At 51.5% G+C, this 14,087-nt stretch overlaps 19 non-coding genes across 19 annotated transcripts; all 19 read right to left on the reverse strand.

Moving 5' to 3' along the window:
* Positions 1-817: 817 nt before the first annotated feature.
* Positions 818-888, reverse strand: TRNAG-GCC (transfer RNA glycine (anticodon GCC)). The gene has a single exon. It is a non-coding gene; the product is annotated as a tRNA-Gly (tRNA).
* Positions 889-1,453: 565 nt separating this feature from the next.
* TRNAG-CCC (transfer RNA glycine (anticodon CCC)) lies at positions 1,454-1,524 on the reverse strand. The gene has a single exon. It is a non-coding gene; the product is annotated as a tRNA-Gly (tRNA).
* Positions 1,525-2,507: 983 nt separating this feature from the next.
* On the reverse strand, positions 2,508-2,578 carry TRNAG-CCC (transfer RNA glycine (anticodon CCC)). Its single transcript has one exon. It is a non-coding gene; the product is annotated as a tRNA-Gly (tRNA).
* A 350-nt stretch (positions 2,579-2,928) lies between these two features.
* Positions 2,929-2,999, reverse strand: TRNAG-GCC (transfer RNA glycine (anticodon GCC)). Its single transcript has one exon. It is a non-coding gene; the product is annotated as a tRNA-Gly (tRNA).
* Positions 3,000-3,564: 565 nt separating this feature from the next.
* On the reverse strand, positions 3,565-3,635 carry TRNAG-CCC (transfer RNA glycine (anticodon CCC)). Its single transcript has one exon. It is a non-coding gene; the product is annotated as a tRNA-Gly (tRNA).
* A 350-nt stretch (positions 3,636-3,985) lies between these two features.
* On the reverse strand, positions 3,986-4,056 carry TRNAG-GCC (transfer RNA glycine (anticodon GCC)). Its single transcript has one exon. It is a non-coding gene; the product is annotated as a tRNA-Gly (tRNA).
* A 555-nt stretch (positions 4,057-4,611) lies between these two features.
* Positions 4,612-4,682, reverse strand: TRNAG-CCC (transfer RNA glycine (anticodon CCC)). The gene has a single exon. It is a non-coding gene; the product is annotated as a tRNA-Gly (tRNA).
* Positions 4,683-7,332: 2,650 nt separating this feature from the next.
* On the reverse strand, positions 7,333-7,403 carry TRNAG-GCC (transfer RNA glycine (anticodon GCC)). The gene has a single exon. It is a non-coding gene; the product is annotated as a tRNA-Gly (tRNA).
* Positions 7,404-7,968: 565 nt separating this feature from the next.
* TRNAG-CCC (transfer RNA glycine (anticodon CCC)) lies at positions 7,969-8,039 on the reverse strand. Its single transcript has one exon. It is a non-coding gene; the product is annotated as a tRNA-Gly (tRNA).
* Positions 8,040-9,022: 983 nt separating this feature from the next.
* TRNAG-CCC (transfer RNA glycine (anticodon CCC)) lies at positions 9,023-9,093 on the reverse strand. The gene has a single exon. It is a non-coding gene; the product is annotated as a tRNA-Gly (tRNA).
* A 350-nt stretch (positions 9,094-9,443) lies between these two features.
* Positions 9,444-9,514, reverse strand: TRNAG-GCC (transfer RNA glycine (anticodon GCC)). The gene has a single exon. It is a non-coding gene; the product is annotated as a tRNA-Gly (tRNA).
* Positions 9,515-10,079: 565 nt separating this feature from the next.
* Positions 10,080-10,150, reverse strand: TRNAG-CCC (transfer RNA glycine (anticodon CCC)). The gene has a single exon. It is a non-coding gene; the product is annotated as a tRNA-Gly (tRNA).
* A 350-nt stretch (positions 10,151-10,500) lies between these two features.
* TRNAG-GCC (transfer RNA glycine (anticodon GCC)) lies at positions 10,501-10,571 on the reverse strand. The gene has a single exon. It is a non-coding gene; the product is annotated as a tRNA-Gly (tRNA).
* Positions 10,572-11,136: 565 nt separating this feature from the next.
* TRNAG-CCC (transfer RNA glycine (anticodon CCC)) lies at positions 11,137-11,207 on the reverse strand. Its single transcript has one exon. It is a non-coding gene; the product is annotated as a tRNA-Gly (tRNA).
* A 350-nt stretch (positions 11,208-11,557) lies between these two features.
* On the reverse strand, positions 11,558-11,628 carry TRNAG-GCC (transfer RNA glycine (anticodon GCC)). The gene has a single exon. It is a non-coding gene; the product is annotated as a tRNA-Gly (tRNA).
* A 565-nt stretch (positions 11,629-12,193) lies between these two features.
* Positions 12,194-12,264, reverse strand: TRNAG-CCC (transfer RNA glycine (anticodon CCC)). The gene has a single exon. It is a non-coding gene; the product is annotated as a tRNA-Gly (tRNA).
* A 350-nt stretch (positions 12,265-12,614) lies between these two features.
* Positions 12,615-12,685, reverse strand: TRNAG-GCC (transfer RNA glycine (anticodon GCC)). The gene has a single exon. It is a non-coding gene; the product is annotated as a tRNA-Gly (tRNA).
* A 562-nt stretch (positions 12,686-13,247) lies between these two features.
* TRNAG-CCC (transfer RNA glycine (anticodon CCC)) lies at positions 13,248-13,318 on the reverse strand. The gene has a single exon. It is a non-coding gene; the product is annotated as a tRNA-Gly (tRNA).
* Positions 13,319-13,668: 350 nt separating this feature from the next.
* On the reverse strand, positions 13,669-13,739 carry TRNAG-GCC (transfer RNA glycine (anticodon GCC)). The gene has a single exon. It is a non-coding gene; the product is annotated as a tRNA-Gly (tRNA).
* Positions 13,740-14,087: the final 348 nt, after the last annotated feature.

Consider the following 14,087-nt stretch of genomic DNA (forward strand, 5'->3'; position numbering starts at 1 on the left):
GAACGGCCAGGTTCTATAGACAGGAAAAGTGGACAGAGGCAAGCACACTGGTAGATGAGGGTGGCCTTTGTATGGGTCGCTACTCTGAGTGCAGTTCCCTGAGCACCGTGCCTCAGGAAAGCCAGACTTCTACCGCAGGACTCAGGGGATATCTTTGCAGCCACACAAGGCTGACACCCTTTCAATCTGGGCTTCTGGGGTCTTCTGGGAATTATTTGCATAATAGGTTTCCCGCCTTAAATTGAAACTGCCGTTCCATCTTCTGCTAAAAGAGGGCAGCAGAGTGCTTTCTTTGCGCAGAAAACAGACAAGCAATGCAATCATCTTATCTACCGTTTCCATTTTTCTTTTCCCATGCCTTTTAAAATATCAAGAGACACGTCTACAAAAGTGCCATGCATTGGCCGGGAATCGAACCAGGGCCTCCCACTTGGGAAGCGAGAATTCTACCACTGAGCTACCAATGCCTGACAAGCAGCATTACTGCGGTAGAGCACTTGATTTAACACACCTGCCAGTTCCATGCGAATGGTCACTCGTAAACTCTTGACTTCTGCTGAAAGCCTCATTGAAGGCCTTTGCAGACGTGTGAGACTGGCACCTACTCGGGCTGGGCCTCTATGAGCTGTTTGCATAATCTGAGATTGCCCTGCTTCCAGTCAAGGCGCAGCGGCCCCTTCTACTAAAAGGGATCAGCAGAGTGATCGCTAGTAGCAGAAATAAGGCAAGCAAGGCAATCAAGGCTTGTTTTTTTGTTCGGTCTCTTCCTTTTCACGATGCTTCAAAGTCAACGAAAGGTACATGTGCAAAACGCTCATGCATTGGCCGGGAATCGAACCCGGGCCTCCCGCGTGGCAGGCGAGAATTCTACCACTGAACCACCAATGCCTTACATGCTGCACACTGGCGCTACAGTGCTCTGGACCATTGCAGCCCAGAGCAGCTGATTTAACAGAGCACTGCAGTGACATGAGGATGGCGCCAGCTCCGGTGGGTGAATGGGAGCTGCGCTGCCCTGGCAGTCCTTCTCACTCACTTGGCCACGAACGGCCACGAACGGCCAGGTTCTATAGACAGGAAAAGTGGACAGAGGCAAGCACACTGGTAGATGAGGGTGGCCTTTGTATGGGTCGCTACTCTGAGTGCAGTTCCCTGAGCACCGTGCCTCAGGAAAGCCAGACTTCTACCGCAGGACTCAGGGGATATCTTTGCAGCCACACGAGGCTGACACCCTTTCAATCTGGGCTTCTGGGGTCTTCTGGGAATTATTTGCATAATAGAAGGTTTCCCGCCTTAAGTTGAAACTGCAGTTCCATCTTCTGCTAAAAGAGGGCAGCAGATTGCTTTCTTTGCGCAGAAAACAGACAAGCAATGCAATCATCTTATCTACCGTTTCCATTTTTCTTTTCCCATGCCTTTTAAAATATCAAGAGACACGTCTACAAAAGTGCCATGCATTGGCCGGGAATCGAACCCGGGCCTCCCGCTTGGGAAGCGAGAATTCTACCACTGAACTACCAATGCTTGACAAGCAGCATTACTGCGGTAGAGCGCTTGATTTAACACACCTGCCAGTTCCATGCGAATGGTCACTCGTAAACTCTTGACTTCTGCTGAAAGCCTCATTGAAGGCCTTTGCAGACGTGTGAGACTGGCACCTACTCGGGCTGGGCCTCTATGAGCGTTTTGCATAATCTGAGATTGCCCTGCTTCCAGTCAAGGCGCAGCGGCCCCTTCTACTAAAAGGGATCAGCAGAGTGATCGCTAGTAGCAGAAATAAGGCAAGCAAGGCAATCAAGGCTTGTTTTTTTGTTCGGTCTCTTCCTTTTCACGATGCTTCAAAGTCAACGAAAGGTACATGTGCAAAACGCTCATGCATTGGCCGGGAATCGAACCCGGGCCTCCCGCGTGGCAGGCGAGAATTCTACCACTGAACCACCATTGCCTTACATGCTGCACACTGGCGCTACAGTGCTCTGGACCATTGCAGCCCAGAGCAGCTGATTTAACAGAGCACTGCAGTGGCATGAGGATGGCGCCAGCTCCGGTGGGTGAATGGGAGCTGCGCTGCCCTGGCAGTCCTTCTCACTCACTTGGCCACGAACGGCCACGAACGGCCAGGTTCTATAGACAGGAAAAGTGGACAGAGGCAAGCACACTGGTAGATGAGGGTGGCCTTTGTATGGGTCGCTACTCTGAGTGCAGTTCCCTGAGCACCGTGCCTCAGGAAAGCCAGACTTCTACCGCAGGACTCAGGGGATATCTTTGCAGCCACACGAGGCTGACACCCTTTCAATCTGGGCTTCTGGGGTCTTCTGGGAATTATTTGCATAATAGGTTTCCCGCCTTAAGTTGAAACTGCCGTTCCATCTTCTGCTAAAAGAGGGCAGCAGAGTGCTTTCTTTGCGCAGAAAACAGACAAGCAATGCAATCATCTTATCTACCGTTTCCATTTTTCTTTTCCCATGCCTTTTAAAATATCAAGAGACACGTCTACAAAAGTGCCATGCATTGGCCGGGAATCGAACCCGGGCCTCCCGCTTGGGAAGCGAGAATTCTACCACTGAACTACCAATGCCTGACAAGCAGCATTACTGCGGTAGAGCACTTGATTTAACACACCTGCCAGTTCCATGCGAATGGTCACTCGTAAACTCTTGACTTCTGCTGAAAGCCTCATTGAAGGCCTTTGCAGACGTGTGAGACTGGCACCTACTCGGGCTGGGCCTCTATGAGCTGTTTGCATAATCTGAGATTGCCCTGCTTCCAGTCAAGGCGCAGCGGCCCCTTCTACTAAAAGGGATCAGCAGAGTGATCGCTAGTAGCAGAAATAAGGCAAGCAAGGCAATCAAGGCTTGTTTTTTTGTTCGGTCTCTTCCTTTTCACGATGCTTCAAAGTCAACGAAAGGTACATGTGCAAAACGCTCATGCATTGGCCGGGAATCGAACCCGGGCCTCCCGCGTGGCAGGCGAGAATTCTACCACTGAACCACCAATGCCTTACATGCTGCACACTGGCGCTACAGTGCTCTGGACCATTGCAGCCCAGAGCAGCTGATTTAACAGAGCACTGCAGTGACATGAGGATGGCGCCAGCTCCGGTGGGTGAATGGGAGCTGCGCTGCCCTGGCAGTCCTTCTCACTCCCTTGGCCACGAACGGCCACGAACGGCCAGGTTCTATAGACAGGAAAAGTGGACAGAGGCAAGCACACTGGTAGATGAGGGTGGCCTTTGTATGGGTCGCTACTCTGAGTGCAGTTCCCTGAGCACCGTGCCTCAGGAAAGCCAGACTTCTACTGCAGGACTCAGGGGATATCTTTGCAGCCACACGAGGCTGACACCCTTTCAATCTGGGCTTCTGGGGTCTTCTGGGAATTATTTGCATAATAGAAGGTTTCCCGCCTTAAGTTGAAACTGCAGTTCCATCTTCTGCTAAAAGAGGGCAGCAGATTGCTTTCTTTGCGCAGAAAACAGACAAGCAATGCAATCATCTTATCTACCGTTTCCATTTTTCTTTTCCCATGCCTTTTAAAATATCAAGAGACACGTCTACAAAAGTGCCATGCATTGGCCGGGAATCGAACCCGGGCCTCCCGCTTGGGAAGCGAGAATTCTACCACTGAACTACCAAAGCTTGACAAGCAGCATTACTGCCGTAGAGCGCTTGATTTAACACACATGCCAGTTCCATGCGAATGGTCACTCGTAAACTCTTGACTTCTGCTGAAAGCCTCATTGAAGGCCTTTGCAGACGTGTGAGACTGGCACCTACTCGGGCTGGGCCTCTATGAGCTGTTTGCATAATCTGAGATTGCCCTGCTTCCAGTCAAGGCGCAGCGGCCCCTTCTACTAAAAGGGATCAGCAGAGTGATCGCTAGTAGCAGAAATAAGGCAAGCAAGGCAATCAAGGCTTGTTTTTTTGTTTGGTCTCTTCCTTTTCACGATGCTTCAAAGTCAATGAAAGGTACATGTGCAAAACGCTCATGCATTGGCCGGGAATCGAACCCGGGCCTCCCGCGTGGCAGGCGAGAATTCTACCACTGAACCACCAATGCCTTACATGCTGCACACTGGCGCTACAGTGCTCTGGACCATTACAGCCCAGAGCAGCTGATTTAACAGAGCACTGCAGTGACATGAGGATGGCGCCAGCTCCGGTGGGTGAATGGGAGCTGCGCTGCCCTGGCAGTCCTTCTCACTCACTTGGCCACGAACGGCCAGGTTCTATAGACAGGAAAAGTGGACAGAGGCAAGCACACTGGTAGATGAGGGTGGACTTTGTATGGGTCGCTACTCTGAGTGCAGTTCCCTGAGCACCGTGCCTCAGGAAAGCCAGACTTCTACTGCAGGACTCAGGGGATATCTTTGCAGCCACACGAGGCTGACACCCTTTCAATCTGGGCTTCTGGGGTCTTCTGGGAATTATTTGCATAATAGAAGGTTTCCCGCCTTAAGTTGAAACTGCAGTTCCATCTTCTGCTAAAAGAGGGCAGCAGAGTGCTTTCTTTGCGCAGAAAACAGACAAGCAATGCAATCATCTTATCTACCGTTTCCATTTTTCTTTTCCCATGCCTTTTAAAATATCAAGAGACACGTCTACAAAAGTGCCATGCATTGGCCGGGAATCGAACCCGGGCCTCCCGCTTGGGAAGCGAGAATTCTACCACTGAACTACCAATGCCTGACAAGCAGCATTACTGCGGTAGAGCGCTTGATTTAACACACCTGCCAGTTCCATGCGAATGGTCACTCGTAAACTCTTGACTTCTGCTGAAAGCCTCATTGAAGGCCTTTGCAGACGTGTGAGACTGTCACCTACTCGGGCTGGGCCTCTATGAGCTGTTTGCATAATCTGAGATTGCCCTGCTTCCAGTCAAGGCGCAGCGGCCCCTTCTACTAAAAGGGAACAGCAGAGTGATCGCTAGTAGCAGAAATAAGGCAAGCAAGGCAATCAAGGCTTGTTTTTTTGTTCGGTCTCTTCCTTTTCACGATGCTTCAAAGTCAACGAAAGGTACATGTGCAAAACGCTCATGCATTGGCCGGGAATCGAACCCGGGCCTCCCGCGTGGCAGGCGAGAATTCTACCACTGAACCACCAATACCTTACATGCTGCACACTGGCGCTACAGTGCTCTGGACCATTGCAGGCCAGAGCAGCTGATTTAACAGAGCACTGCAGTGACATGAGGATGGCGCCAGCTCCGGTGGGTGAATGGGAGCTGCGCTGCCCTGGCAGTCCTTCTCACTCACTTGGCCACGAACGGCCACGAACGGCCAGGTTCTATAGACAGGAAAAGTGGACAGAGGCAAGCACACTGGTAGATGAGGGTGGCCTTTGTATGGGTCGCTACTCTGAGTGCAGTTCCCTGAGCACCGTGCCTCAGGAAAGCCAGACTTCTACTGCAGGACTCAGGGGATATCTTTGCAGCCACACGAGGCTGACACCCTTTCAATCTGGGCTTCTGGGGTCTTCTGGGAATTATGTGCATAATAGGTTTCCCGCCTTAAGTTGAAACTGCAGTTCCATCTTCTGCTAAAAGAGGGCAGCAGAGTGCTTTCTTTGCGCAGAAAACAGACAAGCAATGCAATCATCTTATCTACCGTTTCCATTTTTCTTTTCCCATGCCTTTTAAAATATCAAGAGACACGTCTACAAAAGTGCCATGCATTGGCCGGGAATCAAACCCGGGCCTCCCGCGTGGCAGGCGAGAATTCTACCACTGAACCACCAATGCCTTACATGCTGCACACTGGCACTACAGTGCTCTGGACCATTGCAGGCCAGAGCAGCTGATTTAACAGAGCACTGCAGTGACATGAGGATGGCGCCAGCTCCGGTGGGTGAATGGGAGCTGCGCTGCCCTGGCAGTCCTTCTCACTCACTTGGCCACGAACGGCCAGGTTCTATAGACAGGAAAAGTGGACAGAGGCAAGCACACTGGTAGATGAGGGTGGCCTTTGTATGGGTCGCTACTCTGAGTGCAGTTCCCTGAGCACCGTGCCTCAGGAAAGCCAGACTTCTACCGCAGGACTCAGGGGATATCTTTGCAGCCACACAAGGCTGACACCCTTTCAATCTGGGCTTCTGGGGTCTTCTGGGAATTATTTGCATAATAGGTTTCCCGCCTTAAGTTGAAACTGCCGTTCCATCTTCTGCTAAAAGAGGGCAGCAGAGTGCTTTCTTTGCGCAGAAAACAGACAAGCAATGCAATCATCTTATCTACCGTTTCCATTTTTCTTTTCCCATGCCTTTTAAAATATCAAGAGACACGTCTACAAAAGTGCCATGCATTGGCCGGGAATCAAACCCGGGCCTCCCGCGTGGCAGGCGAGAATTCTACCACTGAACCACCAATGCCTTACATGCTGCACACTGGCGCTACAGTGCTCTGGACCATTGCAGGCCAGAGCAGCTGATTTAACAGAGCACTGCAGTGACATGAGGATGGCGCCAGCTCCGGTGGGTGAATGGGAGCTGCGCTGCCCTGGCAGTCCTTCTCACTCACTTGGCCACGAACGGCCAGGTTCTATAGACAGGAAAAGTGGACAGAGGCAAGCACACTGGTAGATGAGGGTGGCCTTTGTATGGGTCGCTACTCTGAGTGCAGTTCCCTGAGCACCGTGCCTCAGGAAAGCCAGACTTCTACCGCAGGACTCAGGGGATATCTTTGCAGCCACACAAGGCTGACACCCTTTCAATCTGGGCTTCTGGGGTCTTCTGGGAATTATTTGCATAATAGGTTTCCCGCCTTAAATTGAAACTGCCGTTCCATCTTCTGCTAAAAGAGGGCAGCAGAGTGCTTTCTTTGCGCAGAAAACAGACAAGCAATGCAATCATCTTATCTACCGTTTCCATTTTTCTTTTCCCATGCCTTTTAAAATATCAAGAGACACGTCTACAAAAGTGCCATGCATTGGCCGGGAATCGAACCAGGGCCTCCCACTTGGGAAGCGAGAATTCTACCACTGAGCTACCAATGCCTGACAAGCAGCATTACTGCGGTAGAGCACTTGATTTAACACACCTGCCAGTTCCATGCGAATGGTCACTCGTAAACTCTTGACTTCTGCTGAAAGCCTCATTGAAGGCCTTTGCAGACGTGTGAGACTGGCACCTACTCGGGCTGGGCCTCTATGAGCTGTTTGCATAATCTGAGATTGCCCTGCTTCCAGTCAAGGCGCAGCGGCCCCTTCTACTAAAAGGGATCAGCAGAGTGATCGCTAGTAGCAGAAATAAGGCAAGCAAGGCAATCAAGGCTTGTTTTTTTGTTCGGTCTCTTCCTTTTCACGATGCTTCAAAGTCAACGAAAGGTACATGTGCAAAACGCTCATGCATTGGCCGGGAATCGAACCCGGGCCTCCCGCGTGGCAGGCGAGAATTCTACCACTGAACCACCAATGCCTTACATGCTGCACACTGGCGCTACAGTGCTCTGGACCATTGCAGCCCAGAGCAGCTGATTTAACAGAGCACTGCAGTGACATGAGGATGGCGCCAGCTCCGGTGGGTGAATGGGAGCTGCGCTGCCCTGGCAGTCCTTCTCACTCACTTGGCCACGAACGGCCACGAACGGCCAGGTTCTATAGACAGGAAAAGTGGACAGAGGCAAGCACACTGGTAGATGAGGGTGGCCTTTGTATGGGTCGCTACTCTGAGTGCAGTTCCCTGAGCACCGTGCCTCAGGAAAGCCAGACTTCTACCGCAGGACTCAGGGGATATCTTTGCAGCCACACGAGGCTGACACCCTTTCAATCTGGGCTTCTGGGGTCTTCTGGGAATTATTTGCATAATAGAAGGTTTCCCGCCTTAAGTTGAAACTGCAGTTCCATCTTCTGCTAAAAGAGGGCAGCAGATTGCTTTCTTTGCGCAGAAAACAGACAAGCAATGCAATCATCTTATCTACCGTTTCCATTTTTCTTTTCCCATGCCTTTTAAAATATCAAGAGACACGTCTACAAAAGTGCCATGCATTGGCCGGGAATCGAACCCGGGCCTCCCGCTTGGGAAGCGAGAATTCTACCACTGAACTACCAATGCTTGACAAGCAGCATTACTGCGGTAGAGCGCTTGATTTAACACACCTGCCAGTTCCATGCGAATGGTCACTCGTAAACTCTTGACTTCTGCTGAAAGCCTCATTGAAGGCCTTTGCAGACGTGTGAGACTGGCACCTACTCGGGCTGGGCCTCTATGAGCGTTTTGCATAATCTGAGATTGCCCTGCTTCCAGTCAAGGCGCAGCGGCCCCTTCTACTAAAAGGGATCAGCAGAGTGATCGCTAGTAGCAGAAATAAGGCAAGCAAGGCAATCAAGGCTTGTTTTTTTGTTCGGTCTCTTCCTTTTCACGATGCTTCAAAGTCAACGAAAGGTACATGTGCAAAACGCTCATGCATTGGCCGGGAATCGAACCCGGGCCTCCCGCGTGGCAGGCGAGAATTCTACCACTGAACCACCATTGCCTTACATGCTGCACACTGGCGCTACAGTGCTCTGGACCATTGCAGCCCAGAGCAGCTGATTTAACAGAGCACTGCAGTGGCATGAGGATGGCGCCAGCTCCGGTGGGTGAATGGGAGCTGCGCTGCCCTGGCAGTCCTTCTCACTCACTTGGCCACGAACGGCCACGAACGGCCAGGTTCTATAGACAGGAAAAGTGGACAGAGGCAAGCACACTGGTAGATGAGGGTGGCCTTTGTATGGGTCGCTACTCTGAGTGCAGTTCCCTGAGCACCGTGCCTCAGGAAAGCCAGACTTCTACCGCAGGACTCAGGGGATATCTTTGCAGCCACACGAGGCTGACACCCTTTCAATCTGGGCTTCTGGGGTCTTCTGGGAATTATTTGCATAATAGGTTTCCCGCCTTAAGTTGAAACTGCCGTTCCATCTTCTGCTAAAAGAGGGCAGCAGAGTGCTTTCTTTGCGCAGAAAACAGACAAGCAATGCAATCATCTTATCTACCGTTTCCATTTTTCTTTTCCCATGCCTTTTAAAATATCAAGAGACACGTCTACAAAAGTGCCATGCATTGGCCGGGAATCGAACCCGGGCCTCCCGCTTGGGAAGCGAGAATTCTACCACTGAACTACCAATGCCTGACAAGCAGCATTACTGCGGTAGAGCACTTGATTTAACACACCTGCCAGTTCCATGCGAATGGTCACTCGTAAACTCTTGACTTCTGCTGAAAGCCTCATTGAAGGCCTTTGCAGACGTGTGAGACTGGCACCTACTCGGGCTGGGCCTCTATGAGCTGTTTGCATAATCTGAGATTGCCCTGCTTCCAGTCAAGGCGCAGCGGCCCCTTCTACTAAAAGGGATCAGCAGAGTGATCGCTAGTAGCAGAAATAAGGCAAGCAAGGCAATCAAGGCTTGTTTTTTTGTTCGGTCTCTTCCTTTTCACGATGCTTCAAAGTCAACGAAAGGTACATGTGCAAAACGCTCATGCATTGGCCGGGAATCGAACCCGGGCCTCCCGCGTGGCAGGCGAGAATTCTACCACTGAACCACCAATGCCTTACATGCTGCACACTGGCGCTACAGTGCTCTGGACCATTGCAGCCCAGAGCAGCTGATTTAACAGAGCACTGCAGTGACATGAGGATGGCGCCAGCTCCGGTGGGTGAATGGGAGCTGCGCTGCCCTGGCAGTCCTTCTCACTCCCTTGGCCACGAACGGCCACGAACGGCCAGGTTCTATAGACAGGAAAAGTGGACAGAGGCAAGCACACTGGTAGATGAGGGTGGCCTTTGTATGGGTCGCTACTCTGAGTGCAGTTCCCTGAGCACCGTGCCTCAGGAAAGCCAGACTTCTACTGCAGGACTCAGGGGATATCTTTGCAGCCACACGAGGCTGACACCCTTTCAATCTGGGCTTCTGGGGTCTTCTGGGAATTATTTGCATAATAGAAGGTTTCCCGCCTTAAGTTGAAACTGCAGTTCCATCTTCTGCTAAAAGAGGGCAGCAGATTGCTTTCTTTGCGCAGAAAACAGACAAGCAATGCAATCATCTTATCTACCGTTTCCATTTTTCTTTTCCCATGCCTTTTAAAATATCAAGAGACACGTCTACAAAAGTGCCATGCATTGGCCGGGAATCGAACCCGGGCCTCCCGCTTGGGAAGCGAGAATTCTACCACTGAACTACCAAAGCTTGACAAGCAGCATTACTGCCGTAGAGCGCTTGATTTAACACACATGCCAGTTCCATGCGAATGGTCACTCGTAAACTCTTGACTTCTGCTGAAAGCCTCATTGAAGGCCTTTGCAGACGTGTGAGACTGGCACCTACTCGGGCTGGGCCTCTATGAGCTGTTTGCATAATCTGAGATTGCCCTGCTTCCAGTCAAGGCGCAGCGGCCCCTTCTACTAAAAGGGATCAGCAGAGTGATCGCTAGTAGCAGAAATAAGGCAAGCAAGGCAATCAAGGCTTGTTTTTTTGTTCGGTCTCTTCCTTTTCACGATGCTTCAAAGTCAACGAAAGGTACATGTGCAAAACGCTCATGCATTGGCCGGGAATCGAACCCGGGCCTCCCGCGTGGCAGGCGAGAATTCTACCACTGAACCACCAATGCCTTACATGCTGCACACTGGCGCTACAGTGCTCTGGACCATTGCAGCCCAGAGCAGCTGATTTAACAGAGCACTGCAGTGACATGAGGATGGCGCCAGCTCCGGTGGGTGAATGGGAGCTGCGCTGCCCTGGCAGTCCTTCTCACTCACTTGGCCACGAACGGCCACGAACGGCCAGGTTCTATAGACAGGAAAAGTGGACAGAGGCAAGCACACTGGTAGATGAGGGTGGCCTTTGTATGGGTCGCTACTCTGAGTGCAGTTCCCTGAGCACCGTGCCTCAGGAAAGCCAGACTTCTACCGCAGGACTCAGGGGATATCTTTGCAGCCACACGAGGCTGACACCCTTTCAATCTGGGCTTCTGGGGTCTTCTGGGAATTATTTGCATAATAGAAGGTTTCCCGCCTTAAGTTGAAACTGCAGTTCCATCTTCTGCTAAAAGAGGGCAGCAGATTGCTTTCTTTGCGCAGAAAACAGACAAGCAATGCAATCATCTTATCTACCGTTTCCATTTTTCTTTTCCCATGCCTTTTAAAATATCAAGAGACACGTCTACAAAAGTGCCATGCATTGGCCGGGAATCGAACCCGGGCCTCCCGCTTGGGAAGCGAGAATTCTACCACTGAACTACCAATGCTTGACAAGCAGCATTACTGCGGTAGAGCGCTTGATTTAACACACCTGCCAGTTCCATGCGAATGGTCACTCGTAAACTCTTGACTTCTGCTGAAAGCCTCATTGAAGGCCTTTGCAGACGTGTGAGACTGGCACCTACTCGGGCTGGGCCTCTATGAGCGTTTTGCATAATCTGAGATTGCCCTGCTTCCAGTCAAGGCGCAGCGGCCCCTTCTACTAAAAGGGATCAGCAGAGTGATCGCTAGTAGCAGAAATAAGGCAAGCAAGGCAATCAAGGCTTGTTTTTTTGTTCGGTCTCTTCCTTTTCACGATGCTTCAAAGTCAACGAAAGGTACATGTGCAAAACGCTCATGCATTGGCCGGGAATCGAACCCGGGCCTCCCGCGTGGCAGGCGAGAATTCTACCACTGAACCACCAATGCCTTACATGCTGCACACTGGCGCTACAGTGCTCTGGACCATTGCAGCCCAGAGCAGCTGATTTAACAGAGCACTGCAGTGGCATGAGGATGGCGCCAGCTCCGGTGGGTGAATGGGAGCTGCGCTGCCCTGGCAGTCCTTCTCACTCACTTGGCCACGAACGGCCACGAACGGCCAGGTTCTATAGACAGGAAAAGTGGACAGAGGCAAGCACACTGGTAGATGAGGGTGGCCTTTGTATGGGTCGCTACTCTGAGTGCAGTTCCCTGAGCACCGTGCCTCAGGAAAGCCAGACTTCTACTGCAGGACTCAGGGGATATCTTTGCAGCCACACGAGGCTGACACCCTTTCAATCTGGGCTTCTGGGGTCTTCTGGGAATTATTTGCATAATAGAAGGTTTCCCGCCTTAAGTTGAAACTGCAGTTCCATCTTCTGCTAAAAGAGGGCAGCAGATTGCTTTCTTTGCGCAGAAAACAGACAAGCAATGCAATCATCTTATCTACCGTTTCCATTTTTCTTTTCCCATGCCTTTTAAAATATCAAGAGACACGTCTACAAAAGTGCCATGCATTGGCCGGGAATCGAACCCAGGCCTCCCGCTTGGGAAGCGAGAATTCTACCACTGAACTACCAATGCTTGACAAGCAGCATTACTGCGGTAGAGCGCTTGATTTAACACACCTGCCAGTTCCATGCGAATGGTCACTCGTAAACTCTTGACTTCTGCTGAAAGCCTCATTGAAGGCCTTTGCAGACGTGTGAGACTGGCACCTACTCGGGCTGGGCCTCTATGAGCGTTTTGCATAATCTGAGATTGCCCTGCTTCCAGTCAAGGCGCAGCGGCCCCTTCTACTAAAAGGGATCAGCAGAGTGATCGCTAGTAGCAGAAATAAGGCAAGCAAGGCAATCAAGGCTTGTTTTTTTGTTCGGTCTCTTCCTTTTCACGATGCTTCAAAGTCAACGAAAGGTACATGTGCAAAACGCTCATGCATTGGCCGGGAATCGAACCCGGGCCTCCCGCGTGGCAGGCGAGAATTCTACCACTGAACCACCAATGCCTTACATGCTGCACACTGGCGCTACAGTGCTCTGGACCATTGCAGCCCAGAGCAGCTGATTTAACAGAGCACTGCAGTGACATGAGGATGGCGCCAGCTCCGGTGGGTGAATGGGAGCTGCGCTGCCCTGGCAGTCCTTCTCACTCACTTGGCCACGAACGGCCACGAACGGCCAGGTTCTATAGACAGGAAAAGTGGACAGAGGCAAGCACACTGGTAGATGAGGGTGGCCTTTGTATGGGTCGCTACTCTGAGTGCAGTTCCCTGAGCACCGTGCCTCAGGAAAGCCAGACTTCTACCGCAGGACTCAGGGGATATCTTTGCAGCCACACGAGGCTGACACCCTTTCAATCTGGGCTTCTGGGGTCTTCTGGGAATTATTTGCATAATAGGTTTCCCGCCTTAAGTTGAAACTGCCGTTCCATCTTCTGCTAAAAGAGGGCAGCAGAGTGCTTTCTTTGCGCAGAAAACAGACAAGCAATGCAATCATCTTATCTACCGTTTCCATTTTTCTTTTCCCATGCCTTTTAAAATATCAAGAGACACGTCTACAAAAGTGCCATGCATTGGCCGGGAATCGAACCCGGGCCTCCCGCTTGGGAAGCGAGAATTCTACCACTGAACTACCAATGCCTGACAAGCAGCATTACTGCGGTAGAGCGCTTGATTTAACACACCTGCCAGTTCCATGCGAATGGTCACTCGTAAACTCTTGACTTCTGCTGAAAGCCTCATTGAAGGCCTTTGCAGACGTGTGAGACTGGCACCTACTCGGGCTGGGCCTCTATGAGCTGTTTGCATAATCTGAGATTGCCCTGCTTCCAGTCAAGGCGCAGCGGCCCCTTCTACTAAAAGGGATCAGCAGAGTGATCGCTAGTAGCAGAAATAAGGCAAGCAAGGCAATCAAGGCTTGTTTTTTTGTTCGGTCTCTTCCTTTTCACAATGCTTCAAAGTCAACGAAAGGTACATGTGCAAAACGCTCATGCATTGGCCGGGAATCGAACCCGGGCCTCCCGCGTGGCAGGCGAGAATTCTACCACTGAACCACCAATGCCTTACATGCTGCACACTGGCGCTACAGTGCTCTGGACCATTGCAGCCCAGAGCAGCTGATTTAACAGAGCACTGCAGTGACATGAGGATGGCGCCAGCTCCGGTGGGTGAATGGGAGCTGCGCTGCCCTGGCAGTCCTTCTCACTCACTTGGCCACGAACGGCCACGAACGGCCAGGTTCTATAGACAGGAAAAGTGGACAGAGGCAAGCACACTGGTAGATGAGGGTGGCCTTTGTATGGGTCGCTACTCTGAGTGCAGTTCCCTGAGCACCGTGCCTCAGGAAAGCCAGACTTCTACCGCAGGACTCAGGGGATATCTTTGCACCCACACGAGGCTGACACCCTTT

Source organism: Ambystoma mexicanum, chromosome 1p, assembly GCF_040938575.1.
Source record: "Ambystoma mexicanum isolate Mex_15411 chromosome 1p, UKY_AmexF1_1, whole genome shotgun sequence".
NCBI classification, from domain to species: Eukaryota; Metazoa; Chordata; class Amphibia; order Caudata; family Ambystomatidae; genus Ambystoma; species Ambystoma mexicanum.